The sequence below is a fragment of the Pelmatolapia mariae genome, unplaced genomic scaffold, assembly GCF_036321145.2.
Source record: "Pelmatolapia mariae isolate MD_Pm_ZW unplaced genomic scaffold, Pm_UMD_F_2 NODE_ptg000192l+_length_24759_cov_1, whole genome shotgun sequence".
In the NCBI taxonomy this organism is placed as follows: domain Eukaryota; kingdom Metazoa; phylum Chordata; class Actinopteri; order Cichliformes; family Cichlidae; genus Pelmatolapia; species Pelmatolapia mariae.
The window spans coordinates 1,796-18,854 of record NW_027051888.1 but is presented as its reverse complement, the minus strand read 5'-3'; the positions used below and the strand labels follow the sequence as shown (position 1 = coordinate 18,854).

Genomic DNA, 17,059 nt, shown 5'->3' with positions numbered 1-17,059 from the left:
CTGTCACATCCAGAACACACTGCTCCAGGTCTTCTTGGTAGAACATGATGTTTCCTTTCTCCAGATGTTCAAACGCCAGCCTCCCCAGCTTCAGAAGAACTTCCCTGTCAGCCTCCGTCAGCTCCTGTGGACTCGTCTCATGTCCCTCATGGTACTTGTTCTTCTTCCTCTCTTTGTCTGAACCAGCAGGAAGTGTGAGTACATGTCAGTCAGGGTCTTGGGCAGCTCTCCTCTCTGCTCTGTAGTCAACATGTGCTCCAGAACTGTAGCAGTGATCCAGCAGAAGACTGGGATACTACACATGATGTGGAGGCTCCTGAGATGTCTTCATGTGGGAGATGATTCTGCTGGACAGCTCTTCATCACTGAATCTCCTCTGAAGTACTCCTCCTTCTGGGCGTCAGTGAAGCCTCGTACTCTGTTAGCCTGTCAACACATGTAGGAGGATCTGATTGGCTGCTGGGGTCGGGAAGTTATCCAGACGAGAGCCGAGGGAAGCAGATTCCCTGGATGAGGTTTTGTCAGCAGCTGGCTGACTGATGACTTCTGTGTGACATCAGACAGCAGCTTCCTGTTGGTGAAATCCAATGAAAGTCTGCTTTCATCCAGGCCGTCAAAGATGAACAAAAGCTGAGAGACAGCCAGCTTCTCTGCTGTGACCTTCTGTAATGTTGGATGGAAAACATGGAGCAGCTCCAGAAGACTGTACTGCTCATCTCTGATCAGTTCAGCTCCCTGAATGAAAGCAGAACCACCACACTGACATGTTGGTTCTCCAAGCCTCTGCCCAGTCCAGAGTGAACTTCTGCACTGAGAAGGTTTTTCCAACACCAGCCACGCCGTTGGTCAGAACCACTCTGATGGGTCTCTGTTGGTCAGGTAAGGCTTTAAAGATGTCCTGGCACCTGATTGCAGTGTCATGGGAGGGCGTCCATCTTGGAAGCTGTCTCCAGCTGCCTCACCTCATGTTGGGTATGAACCTCTTCACTCTGTCCCTCTGTGATGTAGAGCTCAGTGTAGATCCTGTTGAGGAGGTTCTACTTCCTGTTTCATCACTTCCTTCAGTCACACGTTCACATCTCCTCCTCAGACTGATCTTATGTTCATCTAAAACCTCCTGCAGACCAACATCTGCTGAAAGAAAGAAAAACAATGAGACTAAAGAGAAAGAAAACTCTTCAATGTCTGAACAACACAAGAAGTCCAGTTTTCAGAAATGAGTCCATCAGCAGACAGATGTTCAGTCTTACTTTGTACACAGCTGCTCTGACTGGCTGTCTGCAGTCCAGCTCTGCTTCTGGATCTTTCTCCACACTGGGGACAGGAGGAGTCTCCTGATGAGCAGACTGGTCCCAGTATGAGGAGATGCACTGTCTGCAGAACCAGTGTCCACAGCTGGTAGAGACTGGATCCTTCAGGACGTCCCTGACACAAAGCACAGCAGGACGGCTGCTCCTCCTCACAAACACCACTCCTCTTCCTCTTCCTCCCTCTGTGACACATTTCTTTATCACTAAAAACATTTACTGTCAGTGAAAAACATCCAGAGTTGACCAAACTGCAGTTCCTCACAGTTCCTTTGATTTCATCAGCACTAATGAGCTGCTCTTCCTGTCTGACTGTCTTATTAAACACTGAGTGATGAATACAAACTCAACACTTCCTGCAGACTTCCTGACTTCACAATAAAAGCTTTCCATCAGAGAGAGACAGTTATGAGTTTCACTGTTTTACAGCCGCTGTGTGCAGATTATCTGGGTCAGTTCACTCTGAAGCAGCTTAGAAGTGTCCGTGTAGAGCCGTGGTCTGACACACAGAGACTTCTGATTTTCTCTATTTAAATAAACACGATGAAGATGAGCAGGTTTCTCTTCTAGTATAAAACTCTGTGTCTCTCTGACTGGCTCATGATGGCTTTTCAGGTTTTATGTTTTGCTCTCTCCTGCTAGCGTTTTGCCTTCCTGGGTGGAGCTTGTAATGGCCTCTCGCTCTTGGTCCACACAGTTATGATGATTACACCACCTGTTGCTGATTCACCTGGGCTTACCGGGAACCATTTAACGCTGCGGCATCGAGCAGTTGGTCGCTGGGACATTGACCCTCCTGTGTTCATGATCTCAGCTCATTGCTAAGAAATCTCTCTAAATTCACCAGTTGGGTTAACTTTGTGTATAACTTTGAGTATATATTTCCCCGGACCTGGTTACAGACGCTTACCTGTGACTCCCGTGTGTGGCTGTGTGAGTGGAGAGCAGGACAAGAGTGACTGAAGAGGAGTGAGTGTGGACTCCCTTCCCTCTTTTCCCCTGGAGCCCTGGACCCCCTCCCCAACTCACTGTACATATATAGAGCACTGTGGTTCACCCTTTGGTAAATAAACTGTCACCTTTTTGTCTGTGAGAACTCAGTCTGTGCTTGAGTTCCTCTGTTAGCCATGACATTTTGTTGGTTCTCTCTCTTCAGGTCCCTGTAAGTGTTTGATCTAAAACATTATATTTATTCTGCTTTGATTGTTTTGTGTGCTGAGGGACATTGTTGCATGATCCACTTTTTCTTATCACTCAAATATCCTGATACTTCAGAAAGTTGGAGAGCTCTCCTGGCTTAGTCTTTGCTCTGTACTGCAGTACTTGCATTGGTTTCACTGGACAAGTCTGCATGTGAATCTACAACTGATCTGACATTGTGGCACAAACACAGTAAACAAACACTACGAGCACCTTGTTTCATGTGCAGTGGCTTTCTTCTCATTCTGTTACTGAACACTGTATGAAAAGCCTCTCACTGCCAGCATCCTTCCAGCCCCACGACAACAGGACCAACTCACATCTTCACAACAACAAGAATTTTTCCCCTTTTCTTTGGAGAAACTGAGAAGCCAATAGGAATTGTAGCTCAAACTTGCCCACAGTCCTGCTTCATCACTGCTCACTCCTACCTGTGTTGGTGCTGAGTGGACAGTCATAGCCTGCTGCTAGCATGAATGCTAAACGTACTGCTGTGGATGATCAGCAGAAAAAGATGTTGTCAGTTTGACTGTTTGCTGTATTTAAAGTGTTTTTCTCAGTTCATCTGTATTCAAAGTGCATTCGGGGCTTTAGCTGACAGCTCTTTGTGCTAACAAACTAAACTCTCTTAGTTTAAGCCAACAGACTTTACCAAACACAAAGCTGCTGCTGCCTCCATGGGTTAGCTTGTGTGACTGGTGTTTACACCAATGAAATCTAAATCACACTAACGTGTCCTCCAAGGTGTTTGGTGGGAGCACTGAGTGAAACATAAGAGCTCTGGTAAAATAACAAACAGGGCTGTGAGATCAACTGAAGTGATTAAAATACTGTTTAAAGATAAAAACACTTTGATGTTCTCTTGTCACCTAACAAAGTCCAAACCCTGTGAACTATTTTAGCTTTAATAATTGTGGATTCAGGTATCCTGAACCCATCTTTGGACATTTGTAATGAAATATTTAAAACTCCATCAAAGACTCCTGATGTGGCTGTTTGGAGAAGGAAAAGAGGGACAAAGTGGAGCGTCGAGCTGAGGCTTCATTCACTGCAAACCTACAGTTATGTTTCCTTATTTCTGCTGTTTGCATGTTCACAGCTGAAATAAAGCTGCCTCTTTGACTTCATTCTGTTGTGTTTGGGTCCAATCCTGCCTGCCACACAGCGCTACAGGACAAAGTCTAATATTTTTATCTTTTTAATGAATCTTTGGTCATATTTATCCAGGAAAACACAAACATGTAAAGGAGTCATCACAGTTCTCTGACCTCGTTGGTCCAGGTTCAGCACTGAAGTCTGGAGGGTGATGTTTGGACCGGTCACTCCTCACAGACGGACAGCTGGATCCTGCAGACTGTGACCTCTGACCTCTGCAGACACAAACCATGTTTTATTCAATGATCAATTCTCTGATAAAGTGATTGAAGCAGCTGTGATCACACAGACTGCAGATAATGCAGCTGTTTCCTGTCAGTAACAGTCCTCTTAGATTAGAGTTCAGTTTTTTACAGGAAAACAAATGTCCCTGAATGCAAGAGTGAGAAACAGTCTGCCTGTGTGGCTGTGATAGCTGCCGTTAGGAGCGCTCATGTGTTTGCAGTTAGACGAGGAGATGTTACCATCATGGACATGTTAACAAATCCTGCAGCATCACGTGGCACAAACACTTTGTGTTCCTGTCATCTGCAAGCAACAGGAAGTTCATTAATAAAGGCGGGATGGAGACGTGACTGTGATGGTTCTCCTTCATCCAGCTGTTACACACATCTGGGCTCACACGACGAGCCTTTGTCTGATACAGCAGCTGCTCTCTGAACACTTTTCTGAAGAGGAGCTGCACAAACCTTTGTTTGCTTTCTAAAGCAGCGTATCAAAGTCAAACTACCCACTGCTAGCAGCTGTTTCTATCATAGTTTAGGATCCAGATGTGTGAGGTCTAAATTTACACCTTTGAATAAAATACAAAATAAATAAATTACAGCTGAGCCTGTGTGTCCTTGGAGACACTGCTCTCCCACAGAGATGCATTTTAGAAACCAGGAAACATCAAAATCATTTAAATCAGAGAGTTCTTGTTACTAACAGCTCACCTCTCTGCAGCAGAGACTTTAAAATCAATACCAAGACCTTTAGACGTGTCACTCTTACAGGACACAGAGCTGGGTGGAGGTCCAGGCTGGTTCCTGTGAATAATGATGGAGCAGTGATGTGAGTGCTGAGCTGTGACATGGAGAAGAGTCATGGACAGTTAGAGATGGTCATCTCACCTCTGAGCTTTGGTCTGGCTCTCATGTTCCCACACAGAGTGCTTTTAGAGGGAGGGACTCCCTCCTCTCTGTCCTCACACTGATCCATGCTGCTCAATTCAGCTCACACACACTTTCTACCTTCACCTGCAGAGGAAACACAAATCAGCCCAGCACACACACTGACTGACCCCACTCAGCACCCACTGATTAATTCAGGACACGTTTTAATCCGTAAAAGTTGATTCTGTTCATCTGGATGTTTTCAGTGGGAGAAACGTTTCTGACTCATCCAGGTAACTCCTTCAGTCTCAGCGACTGCAGGTTTCCAACCTTACAGTGGCTTGCAAAAGTATTTGGCCCCCTTGAACTTTCCCACATTTTGTCACATTACAGCCACAAACATGATTCAATGTTATTGGAATTCCACGTGAAAGACCAATACAAAGTGGTGGTACACGTGAGAAGTGGAACGAAAATCATACATGATTCCAAACATTTTTTACAAATAAATAACTGCAAAGTGGGGTGTGCGTAAATATTCAGCCGCCTGAGTCACTACTTTGTAGTTTGCTGCAGTTACAGCTGCCAGTCTTTTAGGGCAGAGGTGTCCCAAAGTGTGGGGCCCGCCCCCTAGGGGGGGGGCGCAGAGGCCATTGCAGGGGGGCGCGGTATGAAAAGAAAAAAAAAAAAGAGCGCTTGGACACTGTGGACAGGTTTTGACGGGGCTCCCACACAAACGCAAAGCAGGAGATGAAGCATCGCCAAATATGTTTCCAAACCAACTTCCTTCCAAGCAAGACTAGAAAATATGGTGAAGCATATCTGCCCTTTGGCTTCACCTGCACAAGTGCCAAGGTAGGTCTCCCCTGCAAAATTAGTTTCCCTGCGTCGGGAGCAGCGCTGTGCTCTCCAAATCACGGACAAACAGTATCCCACATTCTTGATTTTTAGTTCACAAACACTTCTTGTAATAACTAACTACTCCTGACGTTTAATGTCAGGAGTAGTTAGTTATTACAAGAAGTGTTTGTGAACTAAAAATCAAGAGCTAACATGATGTTAGCTCTTTATACAGTAAAGTTACAGCGGGATACAAATAATATCAGGCTGATCCTGCCGTAATTTGTTCCCCCTGTTCAAATCAGGGACAAACAGTATCCCACAGCTGTTTATGTGTTTAAACCCATTTTGCACAGAGAGACATTTTTGAAAAATGTATTGATAGCAATGTTGAAAATTATTACACAGGAAAAAAAACAACTACACGTAAAATAATTACACCGTGACGCCTCTGCCTTTCTAAATGGAGGGACAGTAACTGCGTGTATATATGTAAGCGTGTAAAACCTGAAGATAGTCAGATTAACAGTATTTTGTCTCTATCTGCCATTCTGCAATTCATCTCATGTAAACAATAACGTGGCGCACAGCGTGACGTGAAAAAAGGTGATGGGGGCGCGAACATTTTTCTTGTAAAAAAGGGGGGCCTGGCAAAAAAAGTTTGGGAACCACTGTTTTAGGGTATGTCTCTACCAGCTTTGCACATCTAGAGACTGAAATCCTCTGCCCATTCTTCTTTGCAAAAATAGCTCCAGCTCAGTCAGATTAGATGGACAGCGTTTGTGAACAGCAGTTTTCCGTCACTAAAAAAAGGATCCATAACTCGAAATTTCGAGTTATTAACTTGGAATTTTGAGAAAACTGTTAATCAGTAATTTACGTGAATGACGTAATTTCCTTGTTACCCGGAAGCTGAAGCCCTCAGCTACAAATGCTACAGCTAAGATACCAGTATTACAGCCAGTCATAAATGCAGAAATTGCTGATTATTGTCTGTGTGGCTCAGAAATGATGAAATCCTTCTGTTATCAGCTTAATCACGTGGCGTTAATATCAGCAAACGTACTCTGAAAGCGCCGATTTGTTGCGATGTGGTTTTGAGAGCGCATTGTACGTAGATTACTGATTGGCAGAACTAACTCGAGATTTCGAGAATGGATCCTTTTTGTGGCGGCTTCCATAACAGACTGATGGAGGCAGGAGAAGCTGCCGACAGTCACCAGTCAGTGGATCCATAGTAACATCGACTCTGAGTTCAGCTGCTGATCATCAACTAACTGTTTCTGTCTCGTTCCCAGACTCTGATCTCACATAAAACGAAGCAGATTTATGCTGAAACTAAGCTGCACACAGCTGATGTTAGCCAGGAAACAGTACAGACTGCTAAACGTTACCTTAACATGGAGACGATCAACTGCGCCACAATATTCACGAAAGCGAAAGTAAAAGCGACGCAAGGAAACGATCAGAGAGGCGTTTGAGGGACGTTCAGAGTCAGGAACCGCAGAACGGATCAGGCTGGAGTTTAATTCTGTTTTCATCTTTAGAAACATCTGGAAATAGTTATAAAAATGCTGCGTAATAAAGAAAAATAGTGTAGATTAGTTTGAGTTGTGTTTAGCTGAGCTGTGTCATTTTGTGGAGGAGCAGCAAGACTTTCAGTGTGACTCTCAGGAGAAAGCCTCCCACATGTCTGTTGTCTTAATAGTGGAATTATCTGGAAAATGAACCAGTTCTTATAAGCTGCTTTTCTATATGAGCAGTCAAAGCATTTTATACAGCGTGCTTCATTCACACAAGCACTTCTTTTTCTAACAATGACACTATGATGGATGCATCAGAGAGGAAGTCGGGGTTCCATATCTTGCCAAGGATACCGTGGCGTGCAGACTGGAGCAGCCAGGGATCAAGCCTCCAACCTTCCAGTTAGTAATTCTACCTGCTGAGCTACAGTCTGTACTTCCTGAACAACACACCCTCCTTTTGTTTCTTTATTTCCAGTAGCAACCAGGACCATAATGAACCCTGACTCCAAAAGACACTCAGGATCCACCTGCCCAGTAAGTCACCCACTAACTGTAACTATCAGAGCCCTGACCTTCTGCAGAGACGAGTCACACTGAACACAGCAAGTGTCCCTGCTCTCAGATACAAAACCTGCCTTTAAAAGTTAAGAGTAATGAAATCAGCAGTTCTGACTCTATAATTTGTAGTCTCACACATCACTTGTGCACTTTTGTTGTTTTGGTTCACATCGATTGATATTCTGCTGCAACCAACTAATGAGAACATTTTCTAAAAGCTTTGAGTGTCCATCAGGATCCTGTAGAAACAGCTTCCATCTCAAATACTAAACATTATTTACATTCTGTTTATTTATTTTTTAAAGTCACTCTAGCACAGATTTCTTTAGCCAAACGTCTTTCTGTGTCTTCCATACAAATGTTAAACATGCAAACACTCAACACAGCAACACTGAAAGCACTGGAGTGTAAATTTCATTCAAATCAAACTTTATACACAATTACAATAATGGGAGAAAAAAGACAATCTAAATGGTGATACACCACAACCACTGCAGAAATAAATAAAAGAAAACCAAACACAATCCAGACATGAATACACAAATATATTTAAATCTATATATTTATACATTTTAATATGATGTAAAAGAATACAAATACAAAACCTATCAAACTACCAATATAAAAAAAAACAAGATCAGAATCAGAGAGACTTTATCCTCAAGGGGCAATAAACATACAACAGAGCAGCATGACATTGAAGATAAGCACAATAAGAGTGAGATAATAAATACACAGAATATACAGTTTTAAAATTACAGTTTTAAAATTAAAGTGACTGAAGGTGAATAAATAACTGTAAGTGACTAAAAGGGAGTAAAGTGTTGGTAGTATAAAAAGAGTGTAGTTTATGTTTCTGGTGAAATGTTCTTATCGGCTGGAGTTAAAAAGCAGAGTGGCTTTGGGGACAAAGGTGGCGCTCCTCCTCCTCTCAGTCCTGCAGGAAATGCAGCGGAGGCGTCGCCCAGAGGGGAGCCATTGAAATGCGCGGTGAAGAATGTGAGAGGGGTCATTGATGATTTTGGCTGCCTGTCTGAGGGCCTGTTGATGAAAACCTGAGCCAGAGTTCTGACAGGCAGGCCAATGATTTTAGAGCACACTGATGCTGCAGTCTGTTCCTGTATGAAGGCTGAGGGAGTGGAACCAGCAGGTGATGGAGAAGGTCATGATGCTTTCCAGGAAGGCGTAGTAAAAAGTCATCATGATGGGTGTGCTGACTCCAAAGGAGCTGAGTTTCCTAAGGAGGTTTAGCAATTGGTTTCATTTTACATTCACTGATTTTCACTAAGCTTAAGTTCACACAGCAGAGAAATTTGTGGCTGACTCAGTGACTGCAAGGTGCTGCACAGGTCCTGTGGCTGCATCCTCCAGAGCAACAAATTAGCAAAACTTGTGTTTTTAAAAAGATGCTCACACTCGCTGATCCATTTATTAGTTACTGTGAAGTCCAACCAGAGCAGGACTCTGAGGACTGGACCCTCACACGTCTGTACTTTGTGCTTCTACCCAACTTTACATTGATGTGCTAACTTTAGCTACCAAACACAGTGATGTAGAGATGTGACTCTACAGTAAGCTTAGAATATACAAACAGCTGCTGAGAGTCCTGTTTACAGACAGAACCACAGAGAAAAACATAACCTGGTGGAGTTCCTGTGTCACTCTGTTAGCTCCTCAACACAGAGGAACATGAACGTTACGACGCACCTCGTACTGCTCTGATTTAACTGTGAGCTGAGGCACCAGAGCCAAAAGCTCAGCGATGGCTTGAACCACTCCTGGCTGTGAGTGACAGCTGAGCTCAGGCCAAACAGTTCTCCATGCTGAGATAATATCCACCACCTGAGAAAGAAAGATTTACTTTAAGACCAGAACTTTGGAAAAGATTCAAACGTTATGACCCAGAAACATGAAGATTCCTGAATTTAAAGAGACAAATGGAGACAGACGAGGTACCTCTGCTCGACACAGCTCCTGTAGTCCCTGCAGGACGAGAGCAGCCGGGGTTGCCAGGTCTGCTCTGTTGCACTGTTTTAAAGTGAGTGAAATGGCAGCCACCATGTCCCCTGCATGCTGGTAAGGCCTGGTTAACACACACATCAGCGTGAACAAAGTGGAAAATGTGTTTCTTCTCATTTTGTTACCATTTTTATTAAAGAAAAAAAAAGCATTAAAAGTGCCAGGACACGTTTAAGTAAATGCAAACACAGCTTCTTATCATTGCAAACTCTTATGGCTGCAAATGTTTTACAATAAAAGCAAACATAAGCATTTGTGAAAACAACGAAACAGCTCAATGATTTGCTAAATTTGTACTGTAGCATCCATCCAGAGGGTTTCCCAGGTTTTCACTAATGCTGGCTAAAAAAGCTGCATGTACATGTTAGCAGGTGTAACAGGCCCCGGGACGATGAATAGTGTGCACCAGCTGGTTAGAACAAAGGAAATCATCAAATAAAATAATCGTTTTATTTCATCAACACACATAAAGGCCAGTTCACAAAAACTGACCAGCATTAGCTAACAGCTAACATGTAAAGGACGTGTGCAGGAGCCTGGATGCAGTTTGTGGAGTTTATATGATCAACATAGTTTGAGTTAAAGGTTAAAACTATAAAGTTATGGCTCACTTGCTTAGAGTTGTATTATATGGGAAGCAATGCTTACAGACTGACACAATAATAGTTTGATTTCTTTTGCTTTAAATGTATACTTTTATTTTGATAGTCTGGCAGAGACAGGAAGTTAGCTGCCTCTCAGTCTCTCTGTTTGAACTGAACTTTGTCAGACTTGGATCATTCTGGATTCAGTCACGTGTAGCTGCTCTGGACATTTGTTCGTAAATATTTCAAACTGGACTCCTGCTGATTTTTGGAGAAACAGGGACTCAGTGGAGCGTTGAGCTGAGGCTTCATCACTGCAAAGCTACAAAGTGCATTCATTTATCTTAACAAGTCCGTCAGATGTGATGTGACTGAAAAAAACAAATATTTCTATTTTTCTGAACTTTTATCAGCTTGTTGAGCAGAAACATCTATGAAGAGTCCAGTCAGTGATTATTCCTCATTAGAAGGGAAGATGAATAATCCTGGAAGCTCACTGTCTGCACTGTGCATGCAAAGTCCACTGAATGAATGAACCAGTGAATGTAGGACGTGCCCACTGTTTCTGTAAGTACGGGAGGACCCACCTCTCCTCTGCAGATGTCCCTGACACAGGCGGCCCTGGCCAGGATCTGCTCCCACTGGGCGTCCCTCCCCAGCACCGTCCTGCTGGCTCATTAGACGCTGCAGCTCTGGGTAGACCCGGTCCTTACAGACGTGACCAAAGCAGCACCACAATCACAGACAAAAAGAAGCTTTGAACACATGAATATGACATTTATAGTAATGCGTTATTATTGCAAACCTGTTTCTTCCACAGAGCGGTCATAAGGCGCAGTCCCACTGCTCTCAGCTTGGGGGAGCCGGCCAGCATGTGCAGAACGATCGGGAAGCAAAGCTGGAATATTACAGCACAGATGATCAGAGCCAAGTTTACAAGAGAAACACACGGTTACAGCTGAAGAAGGCAGATGTTAGACGATGGAGAGTCCAGCTCACTGACAGAGTGCTTTATACTACAGAGCACTGCATCTATCCCACACAGAGCTGTGGTGGAGTCCAATCCCAGCTCCTACAAACTGGGTACAAGAAACACTGTCCGTGTTCACAAAGAGAAAACTGTGTGGAAGACGCGGGAATTTCTCTTTGTTCCTTTGTCAAAGTGCTAAACATGGAGAGGGGAACATTTCAGTTATTCACTGTTATTGGTGGATTGTGCTCACAGGCTGGTATTTGGGACACGCGGGTCACTGGTTTTTAACCTCTAGAAGCCTCCTGGATGAAGAAAAGCTCCTCAGACTACATGACCTGGATGACCCACACAGATAAAAGCTCATCTGTGTGTATGATGGACTAAAACACACTGTGAGCGCTCAGATGAAGTAGAAAGGTGCTGCTTATGTTCCAGCCCCGTCTCCAGACGCTCACAGTCAGTACAGGTTCTTCTTAGTCGTGCTGCGTACCTTATGAGTGCCGAGGTTTGGCAGGCTTGTGAGAACAGCGTGAGCCAGGACGGGATTCTTTTCTTTGGTCAGTTTGAACAAAAGAAGCAGCACGAGGGGCGGGACCTGCAGAGGGAAACGCCCACATCAGCAAACACACCAACCAAACATTAAATGCACTTTGTCAGACCTTACAGAGGCTGCATCATCGACCTGTACGTGTACACAAACTGACAGCTTCACAGCATGTTCAGCATAAACAGATAAAGCAGGGCTGAGTCTGTCCTTGTGATACTAAATGTGTTGTGCCCATCTTGTACTCTGCAGTCAGTTAAAGCTTCATAGATCACACATGAAGTCCTGACACTTTAGTATGAGACAGGTTACAAATAAGGAAACAGTGAGACAGCATCACGGTCCTTAGATACACCACGCTGCTGTGTCACAGCTCTTAATTACCACCTCACACCTAATGGCACACCGAGCCTTAACTGTTGCAGAGCGACCGCTTCACCGGCCCGAGAGCGAGAGGGAGGGGCAAAGAAAATAAAGCTGAGAGATGACACGTTTAATGCTGTCGAGTCAAAAACATCACTTTGAATCAACATCACTGCAGTAAATCATCATCTAAGGTTTCATAGTGGTTAGTTTCTGGCTTTTTCCTGTAACAAAGACCTGCTGCTGCACGTAGGCAGATTTAAGATGACAAGTACGAGCGAGCAGAGATCTCCAGAGGACTCAAATATGCCAACAACCTTCAACCAGTGCATCCAAACACCAGTGTGTGCAGCACTCTGGGAGCAATTAGAGCAGAAGGTGAATCCTCTGGGGACGCTTGAGTAATGAGGGGTAAACTTCACACTTCATCTGGAGCTAGTGACTCCAACACAAGTCCAGAGGGAAGTCTGTCCCCTTACAGCACTCCCTAACCACTCCCTTTATACGGCAGCAGATTAGCAGCAATCACACAGCAGTGACAGCTTTTATCTTCCTGCTGATCTGAACCATTTCAAAGTCATGTGTTGGTGCCAAAACACCAGGTTATCAACATGTGTTTACTTAGAAAGACAAACACAAGCCAGCTCCCTTACATACAACATATCTACATGTCAGAGGGAACATGCATTACTTTATATTCAGTCCACAGATTTAAGAGAACCAGTTGTTTCGGTTATCTACCTGGCAGGGGTCGGCAGCAGCGACAGCCTGGCTTGCTTTCAAAGCCAGCTGGCAGATGTTTTCCTGACCCGTGATGATGAGATAAGTCACAATCAGGACAAGAGAGGAGGACAGGCGCTGGCTGGACGACAGGGCGGAGCTGACCGCCAACAGCCAATCGGTCGCTGCTGCTGGATTGTTGGCCACTTTGCGCAGTACCGACAAAGACACGCTGAGCTCACTATACCAGGAACTCAGAGACAGAGGCAGTGATGGGGCAGGCTGAGGGAGACAGATTCATGAGAAACAAATGATAAAGAACAAAGAGCAAAGCTACAGATGCACCATGAATGTTAATGAAGTGGAATTTAAGGATCAAGCAAAGCATCCCAGAGGAACAACACTCCAGAGACTGGATGCTGACCCTGAAGAAGAGGCCATGGTACAGAATGGTAAAGCCCTGTTGCTATGACACTGAGAGGGAAACAGTATTTTTGGATGGATGTCGTCTATGGTCTAATGCTCTAATACCTACCACCTAACACCTACCTGCACTATTGTAACGTGGCTACACCTCAAAGAAAGAACTTGTTCTCCAGACTCCAAAAACTGAATGTGAGAAGCAGGCCCGGGCTACCTGCCGGGCTACCTGCCGGGCTACCTGCCGGGCTACCTGCCGGGCTACCTGCCGGGCTACCTGCCGGGCTACCTGCCGGGCTACCTGCCGGGCTACCTGCCGGGGTTGATCTGCGGGCCTGCCAATGCTGCGCAGCAGGCTGTGAGCCAGCCTGTGGTTGGTGCTGTGTGTGTTCTGGTCAGACAGCGGCTCAGTGAGACCCAAGCAGGACAGGAGCTGCAACACGGGGAGAATCAGGACCGGACTCAACCAGGGCGACGCCTCCGCTTGTTCAGGGACCAAACTCAGTGCTGTGTTAAGAGAAAGAATATCTCATGTAGGACACAAAGCTCTGTGAGGTTCCAACCATGACCTGCACACAGAACCTAGTTTTGTTCCCACTAATTCTTTCACTGCTTCAGAGTCTCTTAAAGGAAGCTAAAGCCAGCAGAGCTTTGTCCAAAATAATCACTTTACCAAGTCTGAGAAGGCTGGTCAGCTGATCTGAAGGGGCTTCCAACAAGAGCAAGGCCACGCCCATCACCAGCTCATCCAACAGCAACTCCTACAGAAAACAAACAGCGATGCCAACAGGTCAATACAGGCCGCAGGCTCCAGGCCACAGAGGCCCGAGGGCTTACACATTACAGTACTGACAAGGTTCACAATGGGGGACATTTGACCCACATGTGTAAACCTCTCTATAGGCCAGAAGGCATCTTGTTCCATTCACTGACATCACCAGCAGACTGACAGCTAATAAATAAGTCAGCATGTTTGGTTTTGTAAGCGTGGACAGGACCGATGGTCAGGCTTCCTCTCAGAGAGGCTCCAACTGCAGGATGTGAATGATGATAATAAGGTGAAACGTGTAAACAGAGTTGGTCCCAGCATGGAGACAGTGTGTGAAGAAGACTCTGTATTTACATGAACCAATCACCACTGCAGAGCAGTTCATTTAATCCCTACGTAAGAAGATCTCTAACCGTCACTACAGCTGTTTCTGTGATGAAGAGTTTCAGTCAGCTTTCAATAATCAGCTGTTTGGATGAGATGGAGCGCAGAGACCAACAAGTGCTCAGCATCACTGTGAACAAACCACTTCAGTTGACCCATCATGGAGCTCATCCAGAGGACACAGAGCAGCGATCAAAGCAAAGGGTGAAGAATCTAAAACATGTTCTGAGTTACTTCTTCCACACGTGTTCATAGTTCTGATGGCTTCAGTGAAAATTAGTCTAAACTAATTTTTCACAGGTCACGGCCAGGTACACAGAGAGACGGGCAGCGTGAGCGGGCTAAAGTGAGACCCGCTTTGATTTTCAGCCATCATGGAGGACAAAAGGTTTCACACCTGTTCAGGCCTTAAACTCAGGTGTGCTCTCCCTGGTAGTAACAAGGCTTTTATGAAACACTGAACCAAAAATGCTACATTTCTACAAAGTGTCTTTGAGTGTCAGATATTCACATGTGTGCATGTCCATGTCAGCCCGCTGCAGTGAGTGAAGAAGCTGATCAGCATTAATGCCAAATAACCAGCTGCTGTGAGTCCAGGCTCAGGTTTGGAGCAGAGATATTTGCACACGTAAAACAAAAACCATCACTTTTGTTTACTTCCATACTTAGACTCGCTCACGTTAACTAGCACAGCAGTGTGGCTTCTTGATTTTTGCTGGTGTCTGATTGTTTACAGTGATCACCTGACAGGCTGGAACCAGCTGCTGTATTAAGCCGATTATCGGTCTGCAGTCTCCGTTTAACTCGAGGCATCGCCGACACACACACAGCAGCTGCAGAGCCAGCGCCGCTTTCTCTGGTTTCCACTGGTCTCCAGAGGTCCCAGTTAGATGTTGGAGCAGAGCACCCACAAATGCACACAGCTCCAGGACTGCCTCCACGCTGTCCACCTGCAGGGACAGAGAGGAGAGGCTGACGTAGCTCCATCCTGCTCTCTGTATTAGTTACTTCCTGTCAATCTGAGCGTATGCAAATGTGTAAGAGAGACACATGTAAATGAACGATGGTGGACTGTAACATACAGAGTGGAAACATGTTGACCGTGTCTTTGTACAGTTACCTAACATAACTTCAGTGTGTTACCTGCATGTGTGGAACCAGCTGACAAAGACAGAGCAGCAGCCTGTCAGACACTGGGGACAGCGTTTCCTGCTCCTTGTTCTGGGGGGCGGACCTGGATCCTCCCTGAATGGGCAGCATCGCCCTAAGAAGACTCTGTCGAAGCAGCGCGTGCTCGGGTTGCCTGTGAGGTTGGCAGTATAGGTACCGAAGGAAGGGGGCCAGCATGGTGATATAAGCCGCTTTATCTCTGTAACGTACGCACACACTGGAGTCATAAGAATCTCTGAAAATATATCATCTCATAACGTCCAAGTGTCTTCAAAGTAATGAACAACATAACAGGCTACGATAGAACCAGTAGGACTTACCTGTCAACAGCTTTCTGGATAAAGTCATCGATCTCGAACAGCAGAGCCGGCCAGCAGTCCGCTCTGTTCTCCAGGGCTGTGACGTACGGGTGAGGGCTGCTCCTGCAATGGACGGGTCAGTGTCCCAGCTCTGATTCAATAATGGTCCCAACAAACCACTGAGTCAGTCTGTTACAACGACGACAAACTAAGAATCCACACAAGACCTGTTGTCTTCCTTCTCTCACCCCAACCAATTTTTCTCTGTATTATTATAGGATATACTGTACAATATAAAGCACCTTGAGGCGACTGTTGTTGTGATTTGTTGCTGTATGAATAAAACTGAATTACAAGTTCTCCAAAGAACAAGTGCAAATTGTTAACAATAAAAACTATTGACAGTGTTATTTTAGAGAATCCACCCTTTACTATTGGCCAAGTGCTACACATCGTCACATTTGTTAAATGTAGTCATATAAATAGTCCTCAAACATCCACACTGTTTCCACACAAACTGGATTTATACACCCACTCCCACAGTGACAATCTAAAGGCAAAATGTCACGTAGCTGCCACCTATGAGGATGAAAACATGCTTAAAAATATTGTGTACTCACACGCACCTCTAACCAGAGTCGAGTTTGAGAGACAAAACGTTAGCAGTGCCACACAGACTAATGCATCCACTAATACCATTATAGATCCAGCCTTTGAATGAAGTGCTGTGTGCCTGTGACAGCCTGCACTGTGGGCCCGACGTCTACTCCTCCGTGTTTCCAGTCTTCACATGACGTAATCTGTTTGACCATATGTGTCACCCTTCAGCACGCCATTTCCAGACCCTGAGTTTCAATACAGCGCCACCTCGTCAGCCTATCAGTGTTATGTGACGGCTGTGTGCAGGCAGGAAAAGGACCCAAAGTGCAGACTCCAGAGACAGAAAGTAACTCAAAAGACAGCTTTAGTGCTGAACTCCAAAAGGTAACAAAACTGAGACTTCCAGATAAACTTATACCGACAGAACACACAGCTAGATAAGGCTAGATCGCGACACAGATACAGAGAAACACAGGGCTTAAATACACAGAGGGAGCAATCAGGGTAACAGGAGGGAAACACAGCTGGGGCAAA

General features: G+C 45.1%; 3 long non-coding RNA genes across 4 annotated transcripts; all 3 read right to left on the bottom strand.

Annotated features, from left to right (window-relative positions):
* Positions 1-1,390: 1,390 nt before the first annotated feature.
* LOC134622755 (uncharacterized) lies at positions 1,391-7,036 on the bottom strand. The gene is made up of 5 exons (XR_010093090.1): positions 6,991-7,036; positions 4,775-4,900; positions 4,598-4,690; positions 3,776-3,877; positions 1,391-1,492 (listed from the first exon to the last, which is right to left on the bottom strand). It is a non-coding gene; the product is annotated as an uncharacterized LOC134622755 (long non-coding RNA).
* Positions 7,037-11,100: 4,064 nt separating this feature from the next.
* Positions 11,101-14,778, bottom strand: LOC134622752 (uncharacterized). 2 transcript variants are annotated; one of them, XR_010093089.1, is made up of 4 exons: positions 13,977-14,778; positions 12,905-13,810; positions 11,747-11,851; positions 11,101-11,181 (listed from the first exon to the last, which is right to left on the bottom strand). It is a non-coding gene; the product is annotated as an uncharacterized LOC134622752 (long non-coding RNA). The 2 variants fall into 2 exon arrangements; XR_010093088.1 differs by lacking the exon at positions 11,101-11,181 and having other exon boundaries at positions 11,375-11,851; positions 13,977-14,776.
* An 86-nt stretch (positions 14,779-14,864) lies between these two features.
* On the bottom strand, positions 14,865-16,196 carry LOC134622753 (uncharacterized). The gene is made up of 3 exons (XR_010573429.1): positions 15,947-16,196; positions 15,600-15,825; positions 14,865-15,406 (listed from the first exon to the last, which is right to left on the bottom strand). It is a non-coding gene; the product is annotated as an uncharacterized LOC134622753 (long non-coding RNA).
* Between the last annotated feature and the right edge of the window lie 863 nt (positions 16,197-17,059).